This window comes from Myotis yumanensis, unplaced genomic scaffold (genome assembly GCF_028538775.1).
Source record: "Myotis yumanensis isolate MYYU_CA2020_CCGP unplaced genomic scaffold, mMyoYum1.0.hap1 SCAF_7, whole genome shotgun sequence".
Taxonomy (NCBI): domain Eukaryota; kingdom Metazoa; phylum Chordata; class Mammalia; order Chiroptera; family Vespertilionidae; genus Myotis; species Myotis yumanensis.
The window spans coordinates 32,615,427-32,625,196 of record NW_027223758.1 but is presented as its reverse complement, the minus strand read 5'-3'; the positions used below and the strand labels follow the sequence as shown (position 1 = coordinate 32,625,196).

Below are 9,770 nucleotides of genomic sequence, written 5' to 3'. Positions count from 1 at the left end.
TGGGGTTCAACTTTCTTCTCCCAGACTGGTGGGGGGAGCAAGTCCTCCATGCGATGCCTGCCCTGCTCAGCCGGTCCTGTTCCGGTGCCTAGCTCAGGCGGCGCTGCAAGAGGAAGTGAAAATCGTCCAGTAATTAATTTCCCTGCTGCCGGGGGTTGGGGGGGTGGGGGGTGATGGTGGTGGTGGTTTTGACACATCCGAGGCTGTGTCTTTCCCTGAAGCTGGGAACAGACAATAGAGACACGTGGACTGGGAAGGGAGAGGGGGGAAGGGAGGGGGAACGGGGCTCCCGCTGGAACTCTTCGCAGGTCAGCTCCTTTGTCTCTGGGAGGATCTGAGCAGACCCCCCCACCCAATCCAGCCAAAACCTGGGGGAGCTCCCATATCGTGGCAGGACCGAGGGATCGGAGAACTCAGCCCCCAGCCCAGAAGCTGCTTGGCAAAGTGCCACAGCGGTGGGCTGGCCACAGCAGTATGGGGTGGCCAGTGCAGAAGAGCCCCAAAATCAAACTCCAGGAATGCCAAGATCTCAGGAGGCAACAGTATTCTGTTTATGGGCTGCAAGGCTGCGGGAGCAGGGACTGGGTCATCCAATACCAGTTGGGAGACTCAGACCCCGAGAGGGCCTGGAGACGCCCAAGGTCCCACAGTGAGTCAGCAGAAATTTCTGGAGTCCCCTGTGGTCTTTGGGCATCACTGAGTTAGGACCTCACACAGTCTTTGAGGTGTGGCTTAGAAACCTCAGAATAAAATTTTAGTCCCCAATCTGATCTTGCCAAGGCCCCTTGTGATCTGAGGCACCCTGCCCATCTTCCCAGTCATCTTGCCTCTTATTTCATCCTCTGGGACTTTTTCAACTTCAGTCAGTGAGGGCTGAGGTGACCACACCCTCTGACTCAGGGCACACCCCATATTCCCTACTCCAGCCACACAAGCCTCCTCCTAGTCCCTCCGGTTTGCTCCTCTCTCGTTTGTCTCTTGGCCTCCATTCTGTTCAGATTGTCCCTCCCTCCACTTCCCCCTAGCACACCCCTACTCGTCCTCAGGACTTAGCTGAGGCATCACTTCCTCCAGGAAAGACCCTGACTTCCCACATTGTGGACTAGGCCCACTTGCCCATTAGCCCCTTTGCTTCGTGAGGACAGGGACTCGGCCCCATGTTTGGCTCATCACACTTTCCCCGCTCTACATACTAGCCATGGGACCTTGGGCAAATTATTCAACTGATCTGTGCCTCAGTTTCCCCATTTATAACATGCTAGTCATAATTGTTGCTGTCTCAGGGGTTGCTGGGAGCATTACAAAACGTTGGTTAGCATGGTGCCTGGCATATAGTAGGTGCCCAATACATGTGGGTTCTATGTATACAGCTGTGCCTGGAGTACCCAGGGTCCATTTATCACACGTTTGTGGGGTTCTGTGGAATAAGTGGTGACCTTGCCCGTCCTTGTCCCGGCTGTCTTGGAGGTGACGTTCAAGGGACAGTGGATGGATACTGAACAAGGAAACGCGGAAGTTAACAATATCCTTTCAAATAATTGTTCAGTGCTGTGAGGACTATAAACCAGGGCAGGTAATGGACAGTGATGGTACCTTTAGACAGGGTGACCAGGGTCTCCTGGAAGAGGTGACATCTGAGCCCACACTTGAGTGACGAGATGGGGCCAGCCCTGGGAGTTGCCGAGAAAAGAGTGCTCCAGGCTGAGGCTTCAGGAATTCAAAGGCTCTGAGGCAGGAATGAGCTTGGGCCATGGAGGAAGTTGTTGACAGTTATTCATAGTGTATTCATATTTTGGAGTTTGGGTTCTGGGGTCTCTGTCCTCTAGGGGTGCCTAGTCCAGTAAGGTGGATAAGGGAAGTGGGTGCCCGTGAGCTCACCTACTGCCTGATGGTTCTATCTTTCCAAGCTCCTACAAAGAGATGGTAAAACAGAGCTCAGAGAGTTTCACGAGACACTGTGGGTCCATGGCGACTTAGGGACAGAGCTGGGCCAGGGCCCTCCCTCACCAGGGCTTGTGGAAGATGGTGTGGGCATCTTTAGCAGATAAGAAGAAATCTTCAGCCCAGAAGGTGAGGTTCAAAAATACCTCTTTGGGGTGGGGGGGATTAGACATTGTTGAAATACACAATGGCCAGCAGGGTTTCATCACTAGAACATTGAGAAGGGTGTTCCGTTGCCAAGCCTTCTCCAACACCAGCTTACTGGTTTCAGAAAGTCCACTGTTATGCCCAGCCGGTGTGGCTCAATGGATGAGTGTCAACCTATGAACCAGGAGGTCACGGTTTGATTTCCTATCAGGGTACATGCCCGGGATGTGGGCTTGATCCCCAGTGTGGGGCGTGCAGGAGGCAGCCGATCAATGATTCTCTCACATCATTGATGTTTCTCTCTCTCCCTCTCTCCCTCTCCCTTCCTTTGAAATCAATAAAAATATTTTTTTAAAAAAATAAAAGAAAGTCAACTGTTAGGAATGCATTTCTCTAAGTCACATCAGATAAAGTCCCCAAGTTAGAGGAAATGGAAAGTGGTTGTGAAGAAGACTTCGCTGGATGGAATAGTCTCCAGCCATTAAACATTATCGTATGGGGGGAAAGCTCATGTTAAGTGGAGGTTGCAGAATCCAGAAATCTCTCACAGCATGTTTGTAACTGTGAACCAAAGTAAAAATAAACATTCACTGAAAAGTGAAAGGAGGGTAGTAGGACTATAGGTATTTATTTATTTACCCCTTCTTTTTGCACTTTCCAAAAAGACCATGCAATGTTTCAATTCACCAAGCATTTATCTTGAGCACTTGCTATCTGCTCCCTTACTTCTTAAGAGAAGAAATGATAAAGTTCCATGAAACATGTCAGGGTGTTCATTCTTCTGACTTTGGGGAAGATAGCACTGCTGGTGGCAAATTTCCCCAAGGACAACAATAATTGCTATTCTATCAACAGCAACATTACCGAGCAGCTGCACGCGCATAGTACTGTGCTGAACACTTACCCTTCACAGAAGAGGCTTTTCCAGGGCCTTTAGACAGAGGGGTTTGGAGTCAGCCTCTATTCAGTTCACATCCAAGCTCTGCCATTTCCCAGTGATTCTCTGTGCCTCCATTTCCTGATCTGGAAAATGGGGATATTTATAAGGCCCGTCTCACAACATTGTGGTGATGATGAAATGATAATGTACCTAGGAAATGCTTAGAGCAGTGCCTGGCACACAGGAAGTTGACTTGGTAATTGTTGGCTATTTTTATTTACATATCTTCTCTCATCTAAGCCCACCATGGCCTCTTGGGAGAAGGCTCTGTTATTGGCCCATTCAGTAGCTTGGTTCAGGTGAAATGACTGTCTCAAGGCCTCACAGCCACTGTTCGGAGGAGTTGAGGAGGGTCCTGCTGCCTGTCTTCCCAGGAGCCCAGGGCTTGGCATAATGGGCCTAGCTGGTGGGGGCTGCAGGCTCGGCCCTCCTCACCCTGCCTAGTTTGCTCCCGGGTCTTCCAGATTTCAGCCCTGCCCTGCCCTGCCCATCAAGAAGGAGGGTAGTTACTAGTGTCTGAGTGTGAATCTCAGTGCTGTGTGACCCCAGGTGGCTGGCAGAGCTACCCTGAGCCTCTGCATATCTGTAAAGAGGGCATGCAGCATCGTGTCTGCAGGCTTCACTCTGTGGTGTTAGGAAGGAGCACTGCCCTGGGAGTCAGGAGCCAGATTCCAGCCCTGGCTCTCCTCCCTCTGCTTCTCTTCTGGCTCCAGCTTTCTCATCTGTCAAATGGGCATGGGACAAGATGGTCCCTGAACTGCTGTCCAGAACCGATAATGGAATTCTGTATGAATTCCAAGGAGGAGAGTGACTACAAATGCATCCGCTCCACGCTGATGGGGCTCTTTCTCTGGTGGGCGTCACTTCCCCTGCCCAGTTTCTCCAGTGTTGTTTACCCAGGCCGTCCTCCTCGGAGCCAAAGGAAAGGGGGTAGGAAAATACGAAACAAGCTATTTCACAGCTGTGTACACCAAGACTCCCAGAGAAGACTTGGCCATGGGATGCGGTGGGTCCTCTGGAATCTGTTAAATGCTGCAGTCTCTCTTGGGTCACTGATCCTCTGGGAAGCAGATGTGCCAATGGAGGTGGAAGTGCAAAAGATGTACTGGAGATAGCACCTGTGGTGGAGAGGGTGCACAGGTCACCAGGCCAGGCACCGGTCTCCACCTGTGAAAGGAGAGGTGGGAGAAAGGAAGATTGGGTAAGAGGAGCCTCAGACAGTGGTGCAGCTCTAAGGAAGTCTGGGTAAACCCACAGGGAGCTCCAGGGCAAAGAGGAATCCCCTGCTGGACAGAATGGTCAGGCGCTAGTTTTCTGCTGTGCCCAGTCATTGGCCAGGGCTGTCCTGGGCTCAAACGCTGGCGGATTGAGGGGGTGCTGTCGCTGGAGGCTCTCAGTGACTGCAGTCCACCGCAGAGCCCAGTGGCAGGCACCTCCCCATGGCCCCGCATGTTTTGCTTCACTTTATTTATTTAATACACACACCTCTGGGCTATGAGCCAGCTACTGATCTACACACTTTTCAAATATTACCTTAGTTAATCCTCACACTTGCTTTTGAGGCAGACAGTATAGTTAGCTCCATTTGACAGAGGAGGAAACAGCCCAGAGAGGTTAACTTGTCCAAAGTTTCACAGTTCCTAGGTGGTGAGCCACAGGTCCAGCCCAGTTTGCTCCAGAGCCTGGGCTCTGATGTCTGCACCACGCCGCCTCCTCGTCAGCTGCAGAGGCTCTGGCATAGATTTCTGGGAACTTTTCCATTTTTATCCTTCATGGGCTCAGGAGCTCTGAGCCTCAACACACTTCAGGAGGGGGCATGGCAGGGTCCCATGCCCTCCTAAAACTTCTACCCTGCTATCCAGAGCACACTCCTCTTCCCTCTTTGCCTAGTTAATCTCTCCTTCCATTGCTCTCTTGCTTGACCCCAGGATCTAGCCCAGAACAGAGATGATATGTGGTAGGAAGAACCATGTTTCAACGTTCCAGATTATAATAATGCTAGCTGACATTTACTGAGCATTTATTTTATGCCGGGGGCCAAATCCAACCCTTCATGTGGATTAGTTCATTTAACCATCACAGCAAGCTGTGAGGGGCCTACCACTATGCTCATTTTTAAAAAATATATTCATTTTTTATTTTTTTTTTTACAGAGAGGAAGGAGGAGTTGAGGAGGGTACATGCCCTTGACTGGAATTAAACCTGGGACCCTTCAGTCTGCAGGTTGACGCTCTATCCACTGAGCCAAACCGGTTAGGGCACTATACTCATTTTACAGAGGCAGAAATCAAGGCTCAGAGAGGCAAGGTGACTTGTCCCAGGGGACCCAGCTAGGTGTCAGGGTTCAAACCAGGCTATATGGCTGCAAAGCCTTGATTTTAAACCAGAGTTCCTTTCTCTAAGAGACCGGGGCAGGTAGGAGAGGGCCCTTCAAAAGGGGCCTCCCTTCCCTCTTCCTGCCCTGCCACGGCTGAATGCTCCTCAAGTGGGAGCCCACATTCTCCCCGTTCACTGCCACACCCCATCACTACAGTGTTGAGCAGTGATAAGTGCTCAAAAAACACATCTCTTGAATGAATGAATGAATGAATAAACTAATGAATGAAAAACCTCCTGTGACCCTCATTCACCTTGGTCCCTTTTGGCCTGAGTTCCCATTGATTTGTCAACTCTCAAGATTTCCCTTTGCGTTCGGGGATAATTGAGTCCCTCTTCTGATGATCACAGACCTTGACATTCCCCAATTAGTGTCTTTCCTTCAGAGTTGGAGATATTCCTGAAAACGCTAACCACTGCAAGGTTACCCTTCGGCAGCTCCCTGAAACCTCTAGAAAGGACTGGTTGAAGGAATATGATCACCAGGCTTCCTGCTGGGTCAGGGGACTTGGGGATGGGACACCAGATGGGTTGGGGATAGGGTGGCTAAAAGGCCCTTATGCAAGAGCCCCAGCAAGTGAGCTGATTCAAAGTTTGGGCCTGGGTCACCCTGAGCCAAGTTTTAATCCCAGCTCTGCCTCCTCAAGCTGTGTCACTTTGGGGAAGTCACTTTCCTCTCTCTGCCTCTATTTCACCTCCGTGAACTGCAGCCAACAATAGCACCTACAGCATAGGGCTGTACGAGGCCTGGACCGTGGCTAGCCCTTGATAAATAAAAGCTCCATTTGAACAGCCTTTGGCATATCAGCATCATTCCTTTCCCACTCCCACTTGACAGTTGGGGAAACTGAGGCACAGGATATGGCCATGCCTTTGCTGGGACTTTCAGGTTCCTGCCTGCCAGATCAAGGCTGGCTCCCTCACCCCATGGTGGCCTCTCCTGCCTCCCTCTCTTCCACACTCGCCGAGCCCAGAACCATCCCTAGCAGATGCTGAGGCGGCTGTCAGAGCTGCAGAGTTGGCATTTCCGGGCTCCCAGGACTCCTGGAACAGAGGAATCTCCCCCCCACCCCCCCAGCACCCTGGCTCTGCCTCCTGCTCCCTGCCTCTGCTTACCACCAGCTGGGACCCATTGGCTTCTGGAGACAGTCAGGAGGTGGCCCAGGTGTGTGGAGGCAGGGGGCTGTCAGTATTGACCTGTGCCTGACCCCAGGCTGGGTGGGTGGACAGACTCCTAAGGAGTCAGAACACCCATGTGCCCCAGTGCACGCCTTCCCAGCCTCCCCTACATCTCCCCTGGCTGCAGAGGGGCAGGGGAGCAGAGAGGTTAAAAGCACGGAAGGCCTCCGTTCACCTCCCTCCTCTGCTACTTACTAACACGTTATTCTGGGTAACTTACCTATCCCTTTTGAACCTCAGTTTCTCTGGCTGTCCAATGGAGATGCTGACACTAATGGTGCCTACCTCACAGAGCAGTGGGGAAATGAGTGAGGTGCTTAGGATTGCACACAGCTGGTGCTCAATAATACCAGCCATTGTGAACCTCGAGTCCACCCTCTTCCCGTTGACCTCTTGGACCTTTTGGCCCCAAGGAGCATCTCCTTGTTGACCCCTGTGGCTCTAAAGGTCAGGCCCTGCAGTGAAATCCTGCTGGCCACTGCTGCCCAGGCAGGGCTTGTTCAAAGGTCGGCTTGGCTGTGATACCACATGAACTTACAGAATCCTCACAATCATGATGGAGGTAGACAGTATGGTTGTACCCATTTTATAAAGGTGGGCACTAGGCATAGAAAGGTCAAGAAATTTCCCAAGGACTTCCAGCCTTGCTAAGTCCACAGAGATTTACTGAGCACGTAGCATGTGCCAGGCTCTGCCCTAAGGGGTCACAGCAGCGAACAAGACCATGACCTGCTCTCAGGCAGCTCGCAGCCTACGGTGCCGACAGATAATGAACAAGTAGGCAGATATGCCAGCTTCGTGTCTACAAAGCACTAGGACGGTAGGTGTCATGGGACAAAGGTAGGATGGGTGGGGGCTGTTTTAGACGGGGTGCTCCAGGATGACCGCTCTGAGGAGATGACTTTTGTGTAGAGTCCAGAACACTTCAGGTGCTTTAGGTTGGGACATGGGGATTCCTTCTAGCATTGCTGTGGCAGGTTCCGTCTGCGACCCTAGAGACCCCAGGACTGGTGGCACCTGGGTCAGCTTCCAAGTGGGTAATGATACCCCTATGCCAGCTGGCACACCTGCGTGGAGCAGTTAAAAGAACAGGGCAAATGTCAGAGTCTCTGAGCCTCACTTCTCTCATCTGTAAAACACACTGAGAAGCACAGCCACACGCCAGAAAACAGATGACTGACAGAAACAATCCCCGGAAAGTGCTGAGCACAGAGTTGGGCCCACCAGAAGCCCCTGAGCTGTGGTGGCTGGAGTGGACAGGTAACCTTCCTTTCAGCTGCCCAGCGCCTCCAAACACCCTTAGCTTAAGAGACCCCTCCTCCCACTGGTGGGGACTATACTGGCCTTCCCTGCTTCCTCAGCAGCCAGGGGTGGTCACGTGGCCCAGGCAGCCCTGTATCATTTTGGCTACAGAGTGGTAACCTGTCCACTGAGTGTCCAAAAGCAGCAGAGACAAACGTCCAGGTGTCAGTGTCCAGCGTCAGTGTCAGCAGCATGAGCTCTGGCTTTGGGGCGTCATGGTGTTAGCAGTGAAGTCTCCCCAGGACAGGGCTTTGACCCAATTGGGGCGTTTCCCACCCCCCCGACCCCCCCATACGTGAAGCCTCCACTCCTGGTTTCTGGCTCTCTTAGAGAGTCTTCAAGCATGTGTGCTGCTGTGGCCCCTGGACGGTTCAGCCACCCGTGCCGTTGTCTGTATAGTCCAGCAGTAACATTTTTCTCAGGCTGAATAGAATCCCACAGACTCCATCCTTCTGCCCAGGATGGCCCCTTGGGATAATGGGCAGACACCCAGTTCTTTCCACTGTCCTCACTCCAAGGACAGGGGCTGGGCTTGTTCACATTGGTGTTCCCAGTTCCTAGCTCAATGTGGCTCAGAGGGAAATACCCATACATGCGCATCAGATGAATAAGTGACCCAGGAATGGTTTTCACACATCCTGGTTGCTCCCCTGAACCATGTTCCAGTTTTGAAGTTTTTCTGAAAGTGTACAACCCACAACTGAACACAGAAATCCCAGCCATATGTGAGCGGAGTTGAGCAGAAAGGGACTGTCACTTCCCTCACCCTAGATATTGGTTTCAAATGACATGACCAGACATTTCAAAAGCTTATTGGTAACTGCTTGTCCTGATGACATACATTAAGCTTCCATCGAGTGTTCTGTGTTTAGGTTCCCTCCTATGTTGTTGCTAAACCTCATTTTACCACACTTCTCCCATAATCCCATTCTCAGTATGGCATTGCCCACATCCCCAACGCCCCAGAAATGACAAATTGATTACAGCTTACTAGTGAGAGAACCCATGTTGATTGGTTGGTCTCAGTTGCCTGGAACATGGTGTTGAGATGGATTCTGGAGCTGAGCTTGGGCTCGGTGGGAAAGACTGCTGTAATTGACGAAAGACGCCTGCCGAGATACAGGAAGGGAAGGATTGTACGCTCCTGATGTACTTGTTATTCCCTGTCACAGGTGTTCCTAACCTGGGGTCCATAGAAAGAATTCAGGGGTTCCAACATGAACTCGAATAAGAAAAGTATTATGTCTTTAATTTCAGTAGCCTCTCTCTGAAATTTAACTTTCCTTCAATGATGAATACAGGCAACAGACCACAGTGGTTTTAGCAGGACCTGTGACTTTGTCACCAATAGAATCATAGATATTTTCTTATCATATTACAGATGTTCCGGATATCTTGAGATGTCATTTACACTCATGATGATTTAGAAATTATAATAGTTACTTGCTAAACTTGTGTTATAATTATAATAAAGAAGCTCATGTATTATTGTAATGTAAATTTGTTTTTAATATTTTGATAACTGCTTAAATATAATTGGTTTCCTTTGTAAACTATTTATTTATTTATTTTGTTAATTCTTACCCGAGGACATTTTTTCCCATTGATTTTTTTTTTTTTTTAGAGAGAGTGGAAGGGAAGGGGAGAGACAGAAACATGGACGTGAGAGAGACACATTGATTGGTTGACTTCTACATGCACCACGACCAGGGTGGGAATCGAGCCTGCAACCGAGGTATGTGACTTTCTTGACCTGAATCAAACCCATGACCTGTTAGTCTGCGGGCCAGCACTCTAACCACTGAACCGAACTGGCAAGGGCTGTATTTTATTTTATTTATTTAAAAACATTGTTCTGAGAAAGGGTCCATAGGCTTCAGCAGAC

General features: G+C 50.5%; 1 long non-coding RNA gene across 1 annotated transcript in view; it reads left to right on the top strand.

Moving 5' to 3' along the window:
* The window catches only part of LOC139013777 (uncharacterized), a 76,837-nt gene that overhangs the window by 21,563 nt on the left and 45,504 nt on the right, over nt 1-9,770 (top strand). The window contains exon 2 of the long non-coding RNA XR_011472121.1: nt 9,510-9,620. This is a non-coding gene — a long non-coding RNA (uncharacterized lncRNA). The remainder of the gene's footprint in view (nt 1-9,509; nt 9,621-9,770) is intronic.